This window comes from Mixophyes fleayi, chromosome 4, assembly GCF_038048845.1.
Source record: "Mixophyes fleayi isolate aMixFle1 chromosome 4, aMixFle1.hap1, whole genome shotgun sequence".
Lineage (NCBI taxonomy): Eukaryota > Metazoa > Chordata > Amphibia > Anura > Limnodynastidae > Mixophyes > Mixophyes fleayi.
The window spans coordinates 305,272,113-305,295,977 of record NC_134405.1 but is presented as its reverse complement, the minus strand read 5'-3'; positions in this window follow the sequence as shown (position 1 = coordinate 305,295,977).

Genomic DNA, 23,865 nt, shown 5'->3' with positions numbered 1-23,865 from the left:
CCTCCTCTCCTTCTGTTCTCTACCACCTTAACTCTGCTCTTCAGCTCCTTGTCTCTTCCACGAGGTCCTCCTGCCCTTCTACCCCTCTCTCTACCCCGCTTGGGGCTCTCACCTCTCATCTAGCTGTACATTGAGCTTCGGAGTTACTGTGCTTTTTGTTAACTGTACCGTGCTGTCTCACCCTGTATCATGTTTCTGTCTGTCCCTGTACGGCGCTACGGATAGCTAGTGGCACCCTATAAATAAAAAAAAAAATAATAATAATAATAATAATAATAATGTTTGTGTACCTACAGAATAAACAAACCCAACATTTTTGCTCTTGTCAAGAATATTTGTAGTTTAGCTCTTGAACTACAGGGATCTTTACCTTGTTCTACAAATTGCAAGAGAATATGAAAATATCAATCTGTGTTTTTACCCAGGGTTGTGGATGGTGATCACACAGGGCCTAATTCATTTTTGGACACAAGTCCACTTGCGTACCATCTCTTGCATGAAAAAGCTCTGTGAATGCTGAAGAACGCTTACGCCAATGAACGCAATTGCATGAAATTCATGTCTGAACGCAAAGGACAATAACAGCTGCCTACAACTTGAGTGGTGGAACGGGGGAGATAGGGGGTGGACGGACGTAGGCAATGCACAGTAAGGACATCCCTACGCAGATGCAGTCGATTCAAGTTCAGGGCTTCTCTTAGGTATGTGCTTTTTAGCCATATAATTTGCACGAACTACAGGGCAGGTGTAAGTGGCGACTGATAGTGATGACTACACGTATGCAGAGAAACTATAACGATGCATTTTATGTACAGTATGCATTAATTACATCCTGATTTATGTATTTTTGGTTAAAAAAGATCCCCCCCAATTTTTGTAATACCATATATTTTTATTAATGATTATAGTATTAAGAGTTGTACATTTGCTTTATAATTATTATTTTTTGCATGCGTTCTATTTAGAAATGCTCGGGCTCGGTTTTCTGAAAACGAAGCCCACCCAAACTTAGGGGATTCGACTAGGCTCACGAGCCGGCTCGGTACTTTTGCGCGTCCTCGGATCTGAATCAATGCAAAACGCCATTGTTCCGTTCTCATATCTCGCAGGTACCTCCCTCCCCAGGAGACCCAGCGCCATTGCTCACACAGAAACAAGGAGGGGTAGCAGTGTTCCTGTCACTCTCCAGTCTCCAGTGACATTGCTTTTTGCCATTGCTCATACAGAAACAGGAGGGTAGCAGTGTTTTTGTCACTTAACAAAAACTAACTGGAAATTACTGGAAATTAATGTTACTGAGGCTAATAATAATGTAGAAACCACCTTACACCCAGCAATGGGAATTGAAATTACCTTTTAATATATGTATTTTTTTTTCTGTATTGTACATATTGTTCGACTTCCTTTAAATTATTCGGAATGTTCCAATTGTTCTTCTCTTCTTAATAGAACTTTGTTGAATATTTGTTTTTAAAGACAGTGGCTGGGGGATTGCAATAGAGAAGGGGGGTATATCGAGACAGGGTCTTGGGAATTGGGACGCACCATCAAGAACCACTTATTTTCATTGCCCAGCACTGCTTTATTGATGGCATCTATGTTAGTAGGAGCATATTTAATCTTTATAACAAAGCTACTGCTTTTATCCACAGAAAGATAGATGTTGCCTGTTGACATGTATCTATGTACTTTTTTTTTATAAAGAAACATCTGTGTAAGCAGCACTTAAAACCAACAAAATAAAAAGGAATTAAGCTATTATAACATGACAAAATGGGATATTCCTACCCCAAAGAGCTGACATTCTGGTAAATTTGTAAAACAACACACAGGGAGAATGATACATTGATTACTTGGCATGTAGTTTAACTTTAATAGCTTAAACATACAGAAACAGTAAATAATTCAAGCACCCACAGTGCCCCATGCACAGAGAAAGAATCAACTGGAGGAATGGTTGTTTAGGCAGTGGGTGCAGTAGAAGGAGGAATTGGACACCAATGAAAGGTGTTTATTTTAGCCTGACCATTGAGTTAGCCATTTTATATTAATATAAAAATTACATTTCCCACCAACCCTCCCATAATAATTATATTACTTGCTAGAGCTCAATGGAGGTACATAAACGAATTCCATGGTATGGTCAGTGGACATGATCAAATGGACCTACACATGTCAATTGAGACTAAAGTACGGCTAATGGGAAGCACAAGGGTATGTCACTGGTTTTATGGGTTTAATACATATTAAGCTATTCTATTGATATTTTATTTATTTATTTATTTTTTTATTTCTTCTAAAGTGGCTTTAATTTAGTTTTGACCTTGAACCCAAATAAATTGTATGTGTGCTCATTAAAGGAATACAGTTGTGGGGAGCCTGAACAGGTAAGCTGTGAATATATGAGAGCTAGGAGCTAAATGTTCTGGTAGAGAGGTTAGAAAATTAAGCATTTTTTAAGGATTTTTTTTTATCCTACGTAACACTGATGTCCCAATCAATCACAGCACCCAGAAAAAAAAACACTCATTGGCAATCAGGGGCTAGCTGATAAAAAAAATGTTTAAGATTGTATTCAGATGGGACGTGATGTCTTTTGCACTGCATCAAGTCATGGGTGGCAAAATTGGAGAGATCTGATCATTCAGTGATCAGGCCAAATGTTTGGGCTCCATTAGCGTTGTTGGACAATGACCACACAAAGTGATAGCAGCCACTGGACCATGTCATTTCTACCCTATAGCAAATAAAATGGCTAGGGATTTTAATAATTTTTGGTGGTTGATGGAGCTCCCAACACATGATGATTTGAGTCAATGGGTTTAAATTAAAATGGCCATCTTAAAGAAATGAGCGCTCATTTAGAACTAAACGTGTGCTGTTTTAATTGTTTAACATATGCATTTCTGTACTGTGCAAGAACACCAAAAAAGTGTATGTAAATGTCCACATTCTTGTGTATTTTTGACTAGCTTCATCTTACACCTGGGGGGTATATGTATCAAGCTGAGAGTTTTCAGGCGGGTTTGAAAAGCCAATCAGATTCTTGCTATCATTTATTTAGTACATTCTACAAAATGATAGCTAGAATCTGATTGGTTGCTATAAACAACATCTCCACTTTTCAAACCCGCCGGAAAACTCTCAGCTTGATACATTTACCCCCTAGAGTGAAGGAAAGGGGGCAGGTAAGAATTGTCTGAGTCCCTAAGGCCTTATTCACCCAATTAATTGAAATGGTTTCTCATCCCTATATGTGTATTAATTTAGTATACACTATAAAGCACAAATAGTCTCATTGTTATCATTACAAACCAGAATCAACTAGTATTTTTAAAAATATCTTACCTACATCCTACTTCCCCTTGACCCCGCTGTCTGAATAACTACCTGTGTTTTTATAGACAAACTAAGACAGATAAATGAAAGTGCACAAATATGACCCTAACACGTGATATTTTGTGATGTCATGTGCATTTTCTAAGAACAAATACACCCATATTTACAGGAAGAACATGGATCTACATGTCAAAATGATGACAGCTATGCAGGCCCGGCGCTCCCATTAGGCAAGGTTAGGCACTTGCCTAGGGCGCCGGGCTCTGGAGGGCGCCTGGAGGGCGCCACAGAATTCTAAAAGACTTTAAAACTGTGCGGCGACCGCTGACCATACCTGTCACGGCCGCCGCACAGCATTCAGATGCACGGGGAGGGGGGAAGAGGCTATTTTGTCACCACCGCCGCCTCTCTGCTCCGTCTCCTCCCCTCCACTTACTAGTGTCAGTGAGTGGAGGGGAGGAGACGGAGCAGAGAGGCGGCGGTGGTGAGACAAGGTAAGGAGAGGAGGGAGGAGGGCGGCGATTTTTGCGGGGGGGGGGGGGAGGGGGCGGCGATTTTTAAAAAATGCCTAGGGCGCCGTTGACCCTAGCACCGGCCCTGCAGCTATGGGGGTGTTAAAAAGTTTGCATCTTTCAGTTGGAGTAACTGGGTGGGTCAGGGTATCCCTAGCTAAATGTGGGTTTGGAGCTCTCTAGTGCTGCCAAATGCAGGACAATATATTGAAATCAGATTCAAGGAGTGGAGAGTGCACATTTACATAATTTTTCCCTGATCTGTGATTGGTAGCTATACATAACATAAATTATGTACAGTAAAATATCACAGAATAAGCAACATCCAACAGAAGTTTCCCTTGATAGAGACAATAGACCAATCTGTCATGTGTCACACAGGGAAATCACACATTAATATCCATGAGTTGTCAGATACGAATGTTTTCTGCACGAATACTATACTTTATGTTGTCTGATATTTCATGTATGTTGTCAGAGCCTGCTACCTGGTGTGGTAGTCATTATATTGCTGGAAACATGAAACGCACCAGAGTGAGGATGATAAGCTCCACAGAACACACAAATGGGAAGAAGCATTAATTAAATGTGTTATCTTCCATACTTGTATCTGCCCTGCTCTTTCTCTGACATCCCCTTTCTGTTATGTCTCTTTTGTCCTGTATTTTGTGCTCCACTAAACAATACTTCATGTAGCCTACTACAGTAAAATGTACTGCAATAACACTAAATTCGGTCCTGTTCTTACAGGAGTGATGGAACAAAACAGATTGCGGTAACGTGGGTTGACTCTCTCTTTCACCTTAGCAATAATGTTCTGCAATACATTATTTATTTTCAGTCAAATTTATTAACTTATTGTATACTGCATTGGTGACTAGTACTATCCAGCTGTTGTGCTTAGCTGTCAGTGTGATCTTTCATTCAGGGGCATTCAGCAGCTTGCAACAGCTCTCCCCCCCATGGGAGTACACACGCAGAATGCCGACACAGAAATATAGAAAATTGAAAGTTACTATAAATCTTTTTCTAAAAGACTATGAACGTTGCAGAAATGTCAGATGACCAACACAGTGAGCTCCTTTATACGTTTCTTATTTTCACCAATTAAAGTGAAGCACAAAAAGGGAGAAACATATTGCATATATATGAAGGCCTCTAAACCAATTTAGGATGGGCATCACATGCAGCAGACAGCTTGCCATGATGTTGGAATAAGGCTACAGCTGCTTAGGTCACTGGGGGCATTGTGCTCTAAATGTTGGTGAAGTCAGAGATATTAGCCTGGGTGGATAACAATCAGGGAGACAAAAAAGGCCATAGCCAAAATGTTATAAGCAGAACTTGTCATTTTACAAATGTATAAAAATGATACTACATAAAGCTACAACAAAACAAAACACATCTTACCAGTATGCCATGACATAAACAATCTAGATAACAACTTTAAGTATTCTATGAACCATTTTACAACTCAGGCACCAATCTTTTCGTTAATATTAGAAATGAGCAGCTAGGATTCGGAGAAATCCGACAGATATATATATATATATATATATATATATATATATATATATATACAGATAGATAATTATTGATTTCCATAGTAGCTAGTACATATTCATCATCATCATCATCATTTATTTATATAGTGCCAGCAAATTCCGTAGCACTTTACAATTGGAAACAAACATTTACAAGACAATACTGCGTAATACATACAGACAGAGAGGTAAGAGGGCCCTGCTCGTAAGCTTACAATCTATGGGACAATGGAAGTTTGAAACACAGGGGCATGTGCTACATCATATTGCACATTGGACCAGCTAGAATGCAAAGGTAAAAAGTATTCAGTGGGCTGTGTGATCAGTCACACAGCAATGTTGGTCAGAGGGTTGTTGTCTTGTGTTAGCTGTGTAGAGGGTGGTAATAGGGTAATCTAGAGAGATTAAGATGCTGGTTGAGGAATATTATAAGCTTGTCTGAAGTGGCGGGTTTTCAGAGAATGCTTGAAGGTTTAAAGACTAGAGGAAAGACTTACTATGCAAAGGAGGGAATTCCATAAAGTGGGGGCTGCCCGAAAAAAGTCCTGTAACCGAGAATGGGAGGATGTGATGAGAGTGGAAGAGAGATGCAGATCTTGTGCAGAACAGAGGTGTCGAGTAAGGAGATATTTTGTAACAGGTGAGAAGATGTATGTCAGTGCAATTGTGTTGCCGGCCTTCTATATTAGTAGAAGAATTTTATATTGGATCCGTTGAAATAAAGGCAACCAATGTAGAGACTGACAGAGTGGCTTAGCAGAGGAAGAACGGTTTGCAAGGAAAATCAATCTAGCCGCTGCCTACAAAATAGATTGTAGGTGTTCAAGTCTGATTTTGGCAAGACCAGTAAAAAGGGAATAGCAATAGTTGATGCGGGAGATGATGAGTGCAGAAATTAAGGTTTTTGCAGTGTCTTGTGTGAGATATGTGCGTATTCTAGAAATGTTCTTTATATGTATGTAACATGATTTAGATATAGAGTCGATGTGTGGAATAAATGATAGTTGTGAGTCAAAGATTATGGGGGATTTATGTTATCAACAGAAATAGAAATGTCAGGCAGGAACCTTCTGTTTTTGGGTGTGAATATTATTAATTCAGTTTTTGAAAGATTGAGTATGAGTTGGCGAGAAGACATCCAAGATGAAATGGCAGAAAGAGTCAGTAACGCGGGACAACACATATGGTGAAAGATCAGGAGTGGATAGATAGATTTGTGTATCATTTGCAAAGAGATGATACTCAAATCCAAAGGAGCTTATTAGCTTTCCCAAGAGAGGTGGTGTAGGTAGAGAATAGCAGAGGACCTAGGACTGAGCTTTGTAGTACTCCACCTGATAAAGGAAGCAGAGCTGAGTTGGATCCAGAGGAATTAATACTGAAAGAGCGTAAGTAGGATGAGAACCAGGATAGGAGAGTGCCTTCAAGACCTAGGGATTGTAGCGTTTGTATGAGGAGAAAGTGGTCAATAGTGTCAAATGCAGCATAGAGATCCAGGAGAATTAGAAGAAAGTAACCATTGTCAGCACAGTCTCTGTGGAGTGTTGAGAGTGAAAGCCTGACTGAAGAGAATCCAGTAGGTTGTTTGCTGTAAGAAAGTGAGTAAAGCGAGCGTAGGCTATTTTCTCGAGAAGCTTAGAGGGGCATGGGAGCTGAGAGATGGGGCGGTAATTAGAGATTAGATAGGTAGGATGAGAACCAGGATAGGACAATGTCTTGAATACCTAGGGATTCTAGAGTCTGTATGAGGAGAGAGTGGTCAACAGTGTCAAATGCAGCAGAGAGATCCAGGAGAATTAGAAGCTAAAATTAAAGGTGATTAACTTTTAGTTTTAGCTGTGATCAGATGATTGACATCCTTGGTCAGCGCAGTCTCTGTGGAGTGTTGACAGCGAAAGCCTGATTGAAGAGGATCCAATAGGTTGTTTGCAGAAATTAAACATGTGAGGCGAGTGTAGGCTCAAGAAGTTTGGAGGGACATGGGAGCTGAGAGATGGGGCAGTCATTTGAGAGAGAGTTTGGGTCAGAATTTTGTTTTTTTAAAATAGGAGTAGTCACTGTATGCTTGAATAGTGATGGAAAAATGCCAGTAGAGAGAGATAGATTACAGATTTTAGTTAGAGGTGGAGTAAGCACAGGAGACAGAGACCTACCAATTTGAGAGGTAATGGGATCAGGAGGTAGAGTAGGAAGATGAGACGAGAGTAGAAACTCCCTCTTCATTTGTGGGATCAAATGAAGAGAGAGTGTCAGAAGGTGCCACAAACAAATTGAGCTGATTGCTTGTTGAGGGAGATGATATCATTTCAAGTTTGATCTTATCTATTTTGTCCTTAAAATAGGAAGCAAAATCCTGGGCACTGAATAGAGAGGGCACTCACCATTTAAAACAGATAGATTATTCTTTATTTTCAATCCAGTTCCTTTATATTATATTTGACGTTTCGGTCTTACATCCAGACCTTTTTCAAGACAGAATTTCATCGAACAGTAGACAAAACAAGCATAGACAATACAACATTATAATTACCTGACTATATATTAGGGATGTGCACCGGCCACTTTTGGTGTCTCGTGTTTTGTGTTTTGGATTCGGATTTGCTTGAGGTTTTGGGTTCGGATTTGTTTCGCAAAACACCCGACGAATGGTTTTGGTTCGGATTTAAGGTTTTGGATTCGGATTTATTTTGAAAAAAAACATAAAAAGTGTTAAAATCAAGTTTTTTGGTTTATTTTCACTCCTACGCTATTATTAACCTCAATAACATTCAATAACAATCATTTCCACTAATTCCCAGTCTATTCTGCAGAATCAGTGAACTTTGTAATATTGCAGTACCAATGGACTTATACTGCAGGATTGTTTTTGGATATTTTTTTTTAATTTCTTTTTTTTATAACTTTTTAAAATTTTTCGTGCTGTGCTGTGCTGTGCTGTGCTGGGCTGGGTCCTTCTAAGGGCATTGTTATTTCCCCAGCACAGCACATCACGAGATATAGCAGGACAGAGGACCACCTAACACACCCTCCCTCTACCCTGATCAATGCACGAGTGAAGATGGCGGCGACTAGCGGGGAATTTATAGGATCCAAGTATCGCGAGATCCGACAGTGGGATTATGACTCAGAGCCTCGGTTTCAGTTTTGCAATTGGCGGGAATATCCGGATCTGTCTCGGATCCGGCTCGGATCGGCAACGTTCGGGTGGGCTCAGATTTCAGATATCCGAGCCCGCTCATCTCTACTATATATAGTGCCAAGGGTTGTCAGCTGAAGCTCATTTTAGGAAATTGTCAATTTTAGTGCATGTGTCCACCCCATACAGTGTTACAAACAATATGTGTTCCACCCTGGAATGCATTTGAAGGTCACATGGTTTCAGACTTCTGTTGATAAACTACCTACTAAATACTACATTCTACCACTACACATAAATATCATCTCCCATTACTCCACCAATGAACATATCACCTCTCCAGACTCCATTTCTAGCTGCACAACAAATTAGCTATATATTATTTAATACAAATTCGTAATTCTAATTCCGTCATGCGTTCCACTGTGGAACACATAGCAGGAAGTCTAAGAGGCATTTCTGGTTTGGAGTCTCACTGTATGCATTTTGTTAGTGGGACCAACAGGTGATGTATCATCTTCATCTAACAGTTGTGTCAGGCGCCGTCCCCGCACACTCACCGGGTGCCTGGGACGGACGCCTTTCCCTCTTCTTGGCCATCCCGTTACTTAGCAATGGGACGCTACTTCCGGCCATAATAGGACGTTCGGGCGCATCACGTCACCATTGCTAGGCAAAGGAGACGACAGGCAGCATTTCCTGTCGGAGGTCAGATCAGCTGACTGCTGACCCCACGTCCACCAATGAGTAAGGGGCAGCATGTATATAAGCTAGACTCTGACATCATTAGGGTGCCAGAGTATCTAGTTTCTAGTTCTTAGGCTACATTATTTGCCATACCTTGCTTTCCTGTCTATTTGGATTTGACCCAGCTTGCCTTACTACCCTCTTCGGATTCTCCCTTGGACCCATCCTGATTTCCTGGTTTGACCTCTTGCTTCCTGACGATCCCTTTGCCTTATCCTTCGGTACCTTATCTTGCCTGCTCGGTTTTGACTTTGGATTGCACAACTTCGATTGTTCACCATACCTCGCTGGTAGCTACCTGGGAGGGCCACGACCTGGTGAAGACCTGGGGCGTGTTAAGACTCCACACCTCCCAGCATAGCAGCACAGATACTGGCAGGTGAGGCCATCAGAACTACCCAGCTTGTGACAAGTTGGATATTGTCCAACTAGACAATAGTTTTCTAGTTGGAAACATCACTTCCAAAATTAGTATAATTAGATTTTGTATACAAAATTGCTATGCGTTCCACTTTGGAATGCACAACAGGAACTGAACAGACAGACTTCTGGTTAGTACTCAAGCCAAACATATTGTGTGTTTTTAAAACTTCTTATTTATGTATCATATTCCCACAATAAAACACTTTTAATTGGTGATATCCAATCCTAGACATAATTGTTATGCATTCCACCCTGGAATACACAGTAGGGGGCATCACAATGCACTTACAGTAATAATAATTGACAATTAGTTAAGTTTGTGGCATTTGGCAATGTATATAGTATCATCATATGTCTTCACTAATATATAATATAGTACGTTTATGGTTCCTAAACCTTATTATTAAATATTGCACAGCCCCAAATATTATAGTAGCCAATAATTGGCATTATGGTTTCTGATATCTATGGTTCAAAATGTGTTATATATTATTACACAACCCTAAGTATTGTAGCATTCGGCAGACAACACTAAATTCTCTGATATCCTTTATACATTTCAACATGTCATCTATACTCTTATCTTAAATACAAAACTTTTGTCAGGGAATTATTATATAGAAATTATATGTTTCATTAAAAACAAAAGATCAAAATCTTGTGAATATGGGACCCTATAGGTAGAGCTAATTGCCATACATAGCCAAGCTTTTTCTTGGTAGAAAACAATATAGTGTATCCATATTTAGACTTCTTAATCCCTCAAGAATTTATTTAGAGGGCTATTTTCATTAAGTCCTTTTGGCATTATAGTGTCCAATTGATGGAGCCATCTAGCCTCTTTCTTTCTTAGCATTAGTTCTCTATCACCTCCTCTGGATGGTGGTGGCACCCAATCTATAAGCATACATCTCAATGTTGACAAATGTTTCTTTTGCAGGAAATTCTTTGACACTGGTTTATCAGTTTGGCCTGTGGCTAATGCTTGTCTGATTGATGATCTGTGATTGGCCATATGTTCACAGAATATCCTAGTGGTCATGCCCACATAAGTTAGGATGCACAGATATGTTAGCAGATAAATCACATGGTCCCTTGTACAAGTTAATCTGTATTTAATTCTAATTTTTCTTTCTCTTTGTGAATGTGAGAATGTTGTTCCCGTATTCATACTTCTACATGTCATGCAATTTATGCATCTGTAGCATCCGGGCTTTCCAGCTCTCAACTAGTTTTTAGTTTTTTCTACAGTAGAGTTCAATTCTTGTCTCATCAGTAGTTGTTTGAGGTTGGAGCCCTTACGGTAGGATACTAATGGTGTTTTTTTTTACATTTTTCTTTTAGTAAAGGATTTGTGGAAACAATTGGCCAGAATTGTTTTATGGCCTTTTTAGCCCTATAGGATTGTGTGTTAAAGGCTGTTGAAAAGACTATCCGGTCTGTAAGGTCTTTATTTTTATTAAGGTTTTTTTCTTCCAAGTTATATTGTTTTTTGGCTATGGTGAGGCACCTCTCTATAATTTTTTTACTGTATCCCTTTGGAGGAAACGTAGTCTCAGTTCTTGAAGTTGTTCTTCTGCAATATACAACTCTGTGTTATTTCTTAATACGCATATGAACTGTGAAATGGGTAGACTCTCCTTCAATGCTTTGGGTTGTTGACTGGTAGCATGTAATATTGTATTCCGAACAGATAGTTTTCGATAAAGTGTCATGCCCAAGCCAATAGTTTTTGGAAAAATTGTGATATTCAAAAAATCTATTTTATGTCTAGGTGTATCTAACATGCTAGTGTTATTTATACATCTAATAAACTCCTCCTTTGTATCCAAGCAAATCAGAAAAACATCATCTATATATCTCTTGCAATATAGCATTATGAACCAAAGTTAGGGTAAATATGATTTTTTTTTCAAATTCTGACATATACAGATTGGCATATGCTGGTGCCAGGTTAGACCCCATGGCAGTACCAGCTAATTGTATAAAGTAAGTTTCTCCATATTTGAAATAATTATATTCCAAAATAGATTTAATAATATTTCTTAATGATTCAATGCCGGCTTCATGTGGTATAATAGTATATTATAAAGCCACGTCCAATGTAACTAGCCAGGTTTCTGCCGGTATGTCTATTAATTCATAGATGTTTTGGAGTAAATCTGTTGTAAATAGCTTGGAATCTCTTTAACATACATCTGTAAATATGCATCTAAAAACTGTGCAATTGGTTGTATTATCATCATCACCATTTATTTGTATAGCGCCACTAATTCCGCAGCGCTGTACAGAAAACTCATTTACATCACTCCCTGCCCCATTGAAGCTTACAGTCTAAATTCCCTAACATTTACACACAGACAGAGACAGACTAGGGTCAATTTTGATAGAAGCCAATTAACCTACTAGTATGTTTTTGGAATGTGGGAGGAAACCGGAGCACCCGGGGGAAACACACGCAAACACGGGGAGAACATACAAACTCCACACAGATAAGGCCATGGTTGGGAATTGAACTCATGACCCTAGTGCTATGAGGCAGAAGTGCTAACCACTGAGCCACCGTGCTGCCCAATAATTATTTGCAGATATAATAGGGAGACCAGGAGGGTGGTCCAATGTTTTATGTATTTTTGGGACTGTATAGATGATCGGACACTTTGGGTGTTCAGTTTTTAAACATTCCCTAACTATTTCATCTATCCAGCCACATTGTATCCCTTGGTCTATGAGGTTATCTACCTTAGTTTTTATCATTTGTGTAGGATTTTAGCTTAATTTTTTATAAACTATTACATCTGCCAGTCGTTTTGAAATCTAAGTATCATAATCCTTAATATCTTGGATCACAATTGCACCTCCTTTGTCAGCAGGTTTTATCGCTATCTGTTCATTATTTATAAGAGACTTTAAGGCCACTCTCTGCTCTCTAGTTAGATTGTCAAAATGATGATCAGATTTATTTTTAGTCTTAATTTCCTGATCTATTACTTTAAGAAAGGTTTTTATACTTGGATTATTTGATTGGGGGTCAAATGTACTGTTCTTTTTCTTTTTTTGGACCCAAATGAGGTTGGATGTCTTTTATTTTCATATTTAGTGAGAAATATTCTCTAAGTCTTAATTTCCTCTCCATTTTGTAGTGATCGACTGCCCACTGAAAATCATGATGTTGTATAGTAGGGACAAACGTAAGTCCCAAAGACAATAATGATATCTCAGCCTTGGTGGATAGATTGAATATTAGTTATGGGTCTTTTTCCTGCTGTATTTTCTTATATTCCCCTCTCCTTGTATGTGACCTCTCTCTTTTTGCATTTGTAGTCTTTTTGGATCTGGTGGCTACCCCTAAAAATGAGGTAGAGGTGCCCGTTGGGAATTAACACATCTATTGAATGTGTTTCTGATGTAGACTGTGAAGAAATTGTATCTATTGTAAATGGTGCTTTATGTCTTTGATTCCTTGATGTTCTAATGTTTCATCGGGCAGGGGTATCACCCATCAACCATCTATAGACTCTATGTGTCTTATAGTCACTATTGACTGTTTCTAATTTTTTCTTTTTGAATATGATTATGTCACATTTATAATTTTCAATTTGGGTTTGGATTTTATCCATCCACTCATGTGATGTATCCTCTATCAGGAGTTGTATTTTGGAATTATTATATTTATCTAGTTCCTCTCTAGTATTAGATAGCTCATGGCCAACCTCTTCAACCACCAAAGGTAAAAGGTCTAGGGAACATTTGTTAACTATCCCACACCATTTACTACAAAATGTAGGATTATTTCTACCAATTGTAGGTGTATTGTGTATTCTGAAGCCCTCGGGATCTTTCTATTTCTATGATAATCAGAGAGAAACTGGCCATGTAATATCAGCTCAATCTCTCTTTTTTGTAATCTTTGTAGTTTATGGTATAGATCTAATGGAGTTTCTGCTGGTGAATCCAGAAATTCCTGTTGGCCAAAGAGTATTTTCACTGCATCATCATCTGTAAAGCTAATTTGGGTATTTTCTGCCTCCCTTAATACATCCTCATCCAGAGGTCTGGTCCTGTTTTGAGACATTGTTTAAGCAGCCTATTACTAAGAGTATAGATTATTCAAAAAACCACACCTATTTTACATGTACAGGGATAGAATTAAAAAGTCTTTGCCTCAACATTTGTTAGTTGGCATTGGCAATTGGAATCTCTATTAATTATATATATATATATATATATATATATATATATATATATATATATATATATATATATATATATATATATATAATAAAAATGGTCATAAGGATAAAATAAATTTGGCATCTAGTTACCTCCTAATGATTATACCACTATTATCCATAATAATCCTATTGTACATCCTGAAACAAAGGTTAATATAGTGCATTAAAGGCCCAAAAACAAATTTACTAAAGTTTATGGTACATCCAAAGATTCAAAAATCATTTATCCACATGTATAACATATATTGTCGTATATCCTTATATATAAAATATATTATCATTAATGGTCATATGTAGCATATACTGTTATAACCAAAAGTGGACTTTAGGTTTTCCAAAATACTCAATAATTGGAGTTTATGCAGAACATCAAAGAACATTTATAATGATAAATCACAAGGTATCATCGCTTACATCCTATTTATGGAATGTAGTATTTTTACTCAAAGAATGCTTTAGATCAGGGTTGTCCAACACGCCTGCAAATGTGGCCCAGAAGGAGTTTTGGTTGTGGCAAGGGGGCAGCACTGTTAATGGAAAAAAAAATCCTGCAAAAAAAAAAAGAAAAGAAAATACTTACCTTGCGGTCACGTCAGCTGGTACTCCGGGTCCCTCCCTTGTCTCCTCCTCCGTGTGGTGCTCGCAGTGAATGTCGGGCGTGATGTCATCCCGCCCAACATCCATTGCAGAGCGCAGCACAGAGGAGTCACCCACGCGAGAAGAATAATCTGCAGCACAGAATTGGAGAAAAGAAGAGAAGAGGGCAGGAGAACAAGCCGATTAAAAGGTAAGTTAAGGGGGATTTTTTTTATTATTTCAAGGGACGCTGACCAGTGAATAAAAGTCACCTGGTCCTGGAGCATCATGGATCTTATCTCCCTGCTACATACTTCTACTTGTAATACTAATGGGGCATTATATATTATTCTCTTTGGCCCATTATAAGTTGTTATCCCTTAACTAACATAGTGGTGTAATTAGCAAAACAGATCACAATTTGGGGTCACAGTGATGTATATGTCAGGTACCGCAGGCCTGGTCAGGGCACCCTGATATACAATGCCTGGCTTAAATGCACTTTATTGATATTGCATCGAAACAATACAAAAAGTGATTATAGTATAATAACTAGAGAGGATTTTTTGAACAGGGTGATTGAAAGGTAAGAATAGGGGGATTTGAAAAAAAAAAGTGAGATATATATATATATATATATATATATATATATCACTTTTTTTCTCATATATATATATATGTTAACTATGTTTTCTATGGTGATCTGCTATCGTTATTGTTAGTGTATCTTATGTGCGGCCCAAACCAACTCGTCGTCTTTCAATGTGGCCCAGGAAAGCTAAAAGGTTGGACACCCCTGCTTTAGATCCTCCCATATTTATAGAACTTCATAGTATGCCCATAAAGCCAAAGATCATTTGTTATGGTAGATCACCTGATATTCTCATATAAATCTTGCTTGTAGAATTTTTGACAAAAAGAGACAAAATAAGATTATAGGTCCTCCAATATTCACAAGCATTGTCCATAAAAACAGATCTTTTAGTCCTTTCACTGTTCCATTGATTTTCACATCTAACAGTCATATATAAATTTATTTTCTTTCTTCACATAAATCGATGGGTGCAAGTAAATATGATATCCAGATACCACCAGGGTTGATATCAATAGCATAGATAATTATTGGAAAAGACTGCGCTCACATCTTTAAGTAAATCCTCTTTGGGGTGCAATAGCTCCCATTTCCATAGTAGCTAGTACATATTCAAAAATAGAGAGGGCACTCCCCATTTAAAACAGATAGATTATTATTATATAGACAATACAACATTATATTAACCTGAACACATATAGTGCCAAATATATGAACTCATACATATATATATATATATATATATATATATATATATACACATATACATATATATACAAGCCATTAAGAACCACACATCATTCCATTAGACAGGGAGAGGGGGGACATGTTACCTTACTCCAGCGCATTGGAGAACCCTTACTCTTTTATGCTACTGAAACTATTTGTGATTGCAACAAATGAAGTGAGTTCAAACATTGCCAGCGTGAGTCAGGCCATAACCCTAATTAAACTACTGAAAAAGCAGATGAAGAAGCTAAAGTAGGAGATGAAACTTAGCGATTCTACTAAGTATGTCTGTCTTGTAGATCAAGTTCTTTATTCACTTCACCAGAACCCAAAAAAAGTCATATGTGATGGCTTTCCTTCCAACTGACACAAATCTTCACACATGCAAACAGCTCCTTTTGACCATGCTGTCGGATCAATTTGCACATGGTATGTCCCCTGTTTCGTCTTCTCCTAAAAATGGTAGTACCAGATAAAACATTCCCTTTTCTAAGTCACACTGATGAGGAGTTAACACAGGAGCTCACTGGTTATGTAAATGAGGGTAAAAGAGGATAAGACTTCTTATCCAATGAATAACAGTCTAATAAATAAGTTTATTTAGAATAAAATGATCTTGTCCTGTTATCTGTCCCCAGAGCCGTAACTAGACATTTTAGGGCCCTGGGCAACTGAAAGAAATCTGGTGTTCTCCTCCCCCATATTGTAGAAGATGCCACCTACAGTAGGGCATGACTAGCCCTTTGCAAGTGCTAGTCCGTCCTCCTACACCCTCCTTCCCCTGGACACCATCTATTTTCAACATATAGATTTATTTTTTATCTTTCCATCTCTGTGCCAGGCCACTGGAAATGCAGCACAAACCACTGTTAAGTGCATGCAGCTTCCCCTTCCTGAGCAGTGCAGCATGAAGAGAGAAAGTCTGGACAAAGTCCTGGCACCACAAGACAGTCCAGCAAAATCAGAATTTTCTCATCACAATCAGAATAGTTGGCAGTTGTACCACACTTTCCTACCTGACTTTGTAGCTTTGACTACCTGCTCTTGCTGGTGTTGTAAGCTCAGTTACATCTTGGCCACATTCTGGAATGTTGGGTTCCTGTTTGGAAAACAGATAGATACTATCCACCTTTGTGGAAGCTAAGCAATTAGCACATAAATAACCCTCTAACTATCCCTAAACATAAATTATTGGCATTCCCATTTAATACATGTACCTACCCTCACACACAGAACCTCAATATTAAATTAATAGCATTCACTTTCAATAAATTGTACTATTTCACCACCAGCATACACAACATTAAATAGTTAGTTACAGACAGACATATCCCCCCACAACTAGCCCAAACATTTAATTAATAGCATTGCCATTTAATAAATAGGCCCTTGTCTATCAATCTACTCCAATGCCAAGAAAATACCATTCAAATTTCCCTGTGAGCCTTGACATTAATAAGCAATTAGCATTAATTAATGAATTGCTTTACCTTTACCATTATCCTCTGGAAAATGTGACAGTTGACGATACACCTGAGCACCTGCTGATGGCTATGGAAACTATCATAGTAAGTGAACTCTCTCTGTGCACCTGCTGGGTGGTCTGGAAACTGTGACATTTATTTCCAGCTCTGCTAGGTGACCTGGAAAATGTGACCTGCTGGGTGGTCTGGAGACTGTGACAGTTATGTGCAGCCACGTCTTGCAGGGACCATGACCAGCAATGGAAAAAGTTATATATATAATTATAGTATATAAAGAAATTCTTTAGTTCCTTTAATATAGTGATTAATAATATAATTATTTATTCATTATACTCTGTATACTTCAATGCACATTGTCTAATAAGGCACACTGGTAATCACAGTTACTACTTTCAAGTTAACACTGTCTGACTGGTGATGATGCAAGAACCATCAATAATAACTCATCAAGACTCTTACGGTCACTACCGCACCCACTAGAGGGCTCCTTCTTATTCAGGTGTTTGGGGTACTGTGCTATTCCCTATGGGTCAGGCGCCCCAATTTTAGCATCTACTGCTGAGTTAAATTGAATCGCAGCGGTACCACTAACACTGAATGTCACACCTTTAATATTAATAAATCAATTCTTAGGTAAATCACATAACATTAACATCCATCTAAAACATTTGGTGCACCAATATTATCCCTGGTAACGTTACCATATTTTCCACTCAGTCCTGGGCTGACCTGTGCACAGGAATTTTGTAGTGTTCAAATGTCCTGCAGAGGTTTCCAGAAGGGTTAACAATCCCAATTAGGTCCCTGTACTTTCTCTCAAAAGGGTAGATGTAAAACTGTAGGCTGGGTAAAGATTATAGCAAAACACAGGACTGTTGCTCAATTCAGTCACAAGATGGCGGTGTTCTCTCATAAATCAATGCGTTTCTAATAGCACATGTACTCTGCACGGGGAATAGAGTTCAGACATCAGCCCACACAGGATTTAGCTCAAACGACAGTCTTAATGGTTCCCTGCAGCCTGTGTGAGGGTATGATCTGAGGGAAAAGCTCCCAAGGAGGGCAAAATATTCTTCCTTGTACAGGAATGCAATGTCAGTTTGGACAGATTCTCTCATCACTCTTCCCTCTGACGCTGGGGTGTGTGCAGTACACTGCAGGCTAGGATTTTACCTTGAGAAGGTTCTGCAGTTCGTGGAGACTGTCTTGGAACGTCCCACTGCATGTCCCCAGCCGTTCTCCAGCTGTGTGTGCTGGCAATGTCACCTGTTCCAGCAGCAGATCAGTCTCTCTCTCAGCTGCATGTCAGCTTCCCCTTTCTTCTACCAAGCCAATCAGGGCCTTAATCCTTCTCCTGTCAATCACTCCTGGTCACAAGTCTCCAGGAGCAAAACTAACCCCTTGTAGCCCTGCATTTTAACAGCGCTTATGCACTCCTCTGTGCTGTTCAACTGGGCTTTGGGGCACCACACTCATTTACATTATACTTTCACTAATTGCTGTATTCATTCAAAGTCCTCCTGTGGGTCGATCCCTGGAGAACTGACTGTTAACAGGCTGAGGAGGGATGAACTCTTTAGAAACTGCGAGGGTCTTAAATTCTAGAACCCCATGAATATACTAGTCAGCGGAGAAGGTTTATTAAATAAAAACTAATTTTTTTTAAATGGATTTCCTTTTTAAGTAGTGGGCAGGTACTCAACCAATATACGACATGCTTTTTACTCCCGGGAAGCTGAAACTGTGCTACAGGACTGTTAGGTGGTATGCTCCCAGTGTATATCAAATTATCTTGTTATCTATAGCATTAAACAGAAAAAAATATTTTGTGATTTCTAAATCCTTAATAAGAAAATCTAAAAATGGGATCAGAAAAAGAACCCTGGCAAACACACAGCTTTGATGCATGTGGAGTTTTTTCATCTAATTTTCAATTCAAGTACTAACTTTTCATCAGGCCTGTGTTCCTTAGCTAATAAAGTAAGCTGGGACCAACAGCTTTGCCAGAATTCAAATAGACAACATCCTTTGCAATACCTTGGCCTGGCATTGTACTCATTTTCCTCACAGAAACAAAGTAAATTAGATGGACATGATTGATATCTCATAATCCTTTGCTGACCTATGCTGACAATATTATTGTCAGGAAGATAATCATTTATATGATCCATTATTCTTCAAATAGTTTTCTCATAACAAGTGTCAATTTTACTCATATATAATTGTATGGCTTAGGCTTTACTCCCATTTTGAAAAAAATGGTACCACCATTGCTTTCTTCCGCTCTACTGGCACCATACCAAGTAAAGCAGACCTAGGTATCAGAACCAGAACTCAGTTATAAAGGATGTATGCCATTTGGCCCAGAACTTTTATCCTTCTAATCCTGCAGAAATAGAGGTATAATTTTGCTACCGTTTAAAACTTTAACTCTTTCAAATCTTCATTGTATTATATAATCATATTGGTGGATTTTGTGATATATTTTGGGGGCTGAACCAGTAATGCTAGGAACCAGTGACATCACTATATTTTGCTATTGAGCCCAACAATGGAATGTTACAACCCTGTGACTTACTCTATGCTTTTGTTGTCAACTGCTTAACTATGCTTGAGTCCAACAGACCAGCAGGTAGGAGTGATGCGTTCATTTTCTCCATGTGACTGCTGTGCATTAACCTACACAATGATGTTATGGTATGATGCTCCTTGGCATAAGGCTTCCTTCCTTTCAGAGTGTAAAAAAAGACCACACACAGGAAATTGCTGGTTTTTGACCGATGGACAGCTAAGGACAGTCTGATCTGTGTTCTCGAGAGTACAGAATGTCCCTAGTTGATGTCTTAGGCAGGGAATGTGCAATAAATTATATCAGTACTAGGAAGTAGCTATGACAATAGTCTTAATCTATAACAGGGAAAACGCCCTGTAAAGCGACATAGAATATTTTCCAACTATTCTGATTTAGGTGATTTCAATTCAGCAAAGCCTAATACTCCTTGCAGAGGTCCCTGATAAACACCAGCATCCCAATAGAATTCGTGGCCTGAGTATGGGTAGCTCTAACTCAACCTAGTTCAGGATCTCTGTGTATATTCTCCTAATAGTACACTATGGCCATCTTCTCAAGACTTACTCCAGCATTTGGTCAAACGAAATTGTGAACCAAGAATCACTTCAAACACAGTGGGGGGTATTCAATTGTTAGCGAGATGCGTTAAAATTTCGCGCTTGGGAAAAAACAAAAAACCCGCGCTCGTTTTTTCCTGTTCGAGTGCGCGTTAAAAAAACCCCTCAATTCAATTGTTTTTTTGCATGCACCCCCTCGCCCTCTATTATTGGTCATAGCGAGTTTGAAATGGTTAAGGCACTCATTTTACTATAAAAAAATAAAAGTAAATTAATGCAATCAAGAATGGCCCCAGCACTGCAAAGGAGATTGGGCCCCTACACTGCAATCAAGAAGGGCCCCAGCACTGCACAAGAGAATGGCCCCCCACACTGCAATGAAGAAGGGCCCCAGCACTGCAAGCAACAATGCCCCCCCCGTACAGCAGAATTAAAGATTTTACAAGGAGGTACATTTTTTGAAATTTACAAACATATGAACACTGGCCAAGCATGGACATTTGTAAGGTAAAAATATTTGTGGGACAGTGGGCAAGCGGGACCTTTCTTCGAAGGTAAAAATATTTGTTGGGACTTTGCGTAAATGAGTGTGTGTAAGTAAAGCATCATAAAACTGAGGATTTCGTCCATGGTGAGTATTTTTTTTTATTTATTTTTTTATTAAAATCTATGGTGTACATGAGGGTGTTTACTGTATTTCTTGGGGTTTTATTATTTTTAATAAAGATTTGTGGTTGGAATGAGGGTGTTGTGCTTTTATTTAACATTTTGCTTTGTGGAACTACAGATCACAGCCAGCCGTGGGTGTAAAAGCATGTTGGCACTTGTGGTTCTACTACAAGTGCAAACATGCCCTGGGTGCTTTGGGTACGCTGGTGGTTGTAGTTAGACAAGTAGCAGCATGCCCTACGATTTAGGACAACATGGCTGGCTGGGACATGTAGTTCCACAAGTAAAACATTTTTTTTTTGTTTTTTTTCATACAAAATCCCCATTTATTACCCTACCACCCACAGCCCAGGGGTAGTAGGAAGAGCCCTAGTGCTATCGGCACTGGCCTGGGTGTCCCTAGGGGGGTGGCCCGCTTACATTTTTCAGCGGACCACAATCCCTAGGGAATCCAGGCCAGCGCTGAGCAGTCTGTGGGTGTTTAGTCATTATGGCCGTGGGACCCAAACTGCGTTTCCCCCCCCCCCCCCCCTGTTATAGTGCCTATCACCCCGGCTGGTTTGCCTAATGCTAGTTCAATTAAATAAGGGGGAAACCTACGTCAAATTTTTCGCACATCAATAGCCTGCCAGCACTAGGGCGAAGACTAAATAAAGTGGGGAGCAAACGATTTTGCTTTTAAAATATAAATAAAAAAACATGATACTTTTTGGCACAACCACCCCCCTTCCCCCTTAAAAACAAAAAAATAATATAAAAAAGTTTTAAATACATGCAGCACTATGGTTATTCCTAAAGGAGGAAATTTCCAAAAATTATTAATTATTATACACTTTTTTTAGTATGAACTTTTACACCTATTTTCTCAGTTTAATGTATATTTTTCATAACTTAATAAAAAATGTTTTTCTTTGAGCAGACCATGGAGGTGCGAGATAAAACAGCATATTTGCCCTTTTCACACTCGGCATTAAAAAAAAAATTGAATAGCTTTTTCCGCTAAGGGTTCGCAGCCAGCCTATACTTTAACATTGACAAACGCTTGGAGCGCGATAACACCGTTTCGGTAAAAAAAAAAAAAAGAATAGAATTGCGTGAGAAGTTTTCGCGCTCGTAAATAAGGTAAAATAGCAAAAAAATGACTTTTCACGCTCGAACTTCCAAACTCTCTAACAATTGAATACCCCCCAGTCAGTCTTTGCAAGGTGTATCTACATTTTTGGATTAGTCTATATAGCATCTCTTCTACCTATACATTAAGCTCCAATATCTTCTGCGGGGTGTCCCCAACTCCGAACAAATACAATAGTGACCCTAGAAATTGTGGTTTCCTAAACCAATGTGCAATCTTATTTGAGTTGCTTCCAACCAATTTTTCCTTGGAAAAAGCCAAGGTAACTTACATTATCTCAGAATTACCCACAACAAATTGACAACTTGATCTCCATGTGTAACAAAGTTGATAAATGCTTTAGAAAATGATCTCAAGAATAAGAGCAGTGTCGTCAGACAGCAAAAAGAAAAAATGAAAAGAAGCACAAAGAACCTTCTCACTAGTACAGACACCACCTTATGCAAATTAATTGTAAACAAATTTTATTAACAACAAATTAACAAAAAAAATATATAAAAACACAATGCAAGCAAATATAAATGTTCAAAGAATTACAAGCTCACTTAGTATACCAAAAACAAGAACTAATCTTTCAATTATAATTCAATCCATCTATAGTGCACATATAAGGAAAGTTTTGCAATAATTTATGTTTTGTGCATTGACTCTGAATTACATAAACCAATGACACATGAACAAAGTCATAGAACTCTTAGAAATATTTTTTGGGCTTCACCAATTATCATTGACAGTTTATCCAAGAGTGTTCCACTCTTGAGACTCCTATCACAGCCCTCTCGAAAAAGAATGCCAATGTCAGAGAATGGTCACCCGAGGCCATCCAAGCTTTTGATTCTTTAAAATGAACATTTACTTTGACTTCATTTCTTAAGCAGCCTGATCTATAAAAACTTTATTTCATTGAGGTTGATGCCTCTTCCACAGGAGTTGGAAAGATTCTCTTTTACCTTGTGGAGAATTTACCCACAATAACCATTATCACAAAGCTTCATCATCCACTCCATTTTTTTACCATGTATGGGTGTCATCCCATTCTGCCAGCCTTTAAATTCCCGTCTTCCAAAGTTCCTGCTGTACAGTGCTTATTCCTCAAACAAGATTTTTTGCAGATAAATGACAAAGACCAGTACCCAATTTGCAACCTGGATATAAAATAGGGCTTTTGACTCTATGTTTATGACTTTCTAATGTCAGGACTCTGAGTTGTATTTCCTCTGCATTACCCCTGCTTTACTAGAGGTGCTGCTCTTGCGTACCTTTGGACTATTTGCACCTCATTTGTAGGAGTTAACCTCCTTCCCTTGATTAATCACCTGCACCTGCCTCAATGACTTATATGGCTACCACAAACCATGCAGCTTGCTGATCATAGATTGTTGTATTCTACAATCTGTGCCTTGGACAGTCTGCTTACCAATGTTTATTCCCGTTTATCCTTGACTTTACCTGCTACCATATTCCAAACTTCCAGCTTGCCTGCATTATTCCAGCATCTAGTTCTCAGCATTTGCCTGTGTCTTGAAATCATCTGCATTGTAAGTGTCATTGTTTTCCTGCATTTACCTGCTATCCAGTATATATTTCTAACTATTTGTACCTATCCAGCCAGAACCAG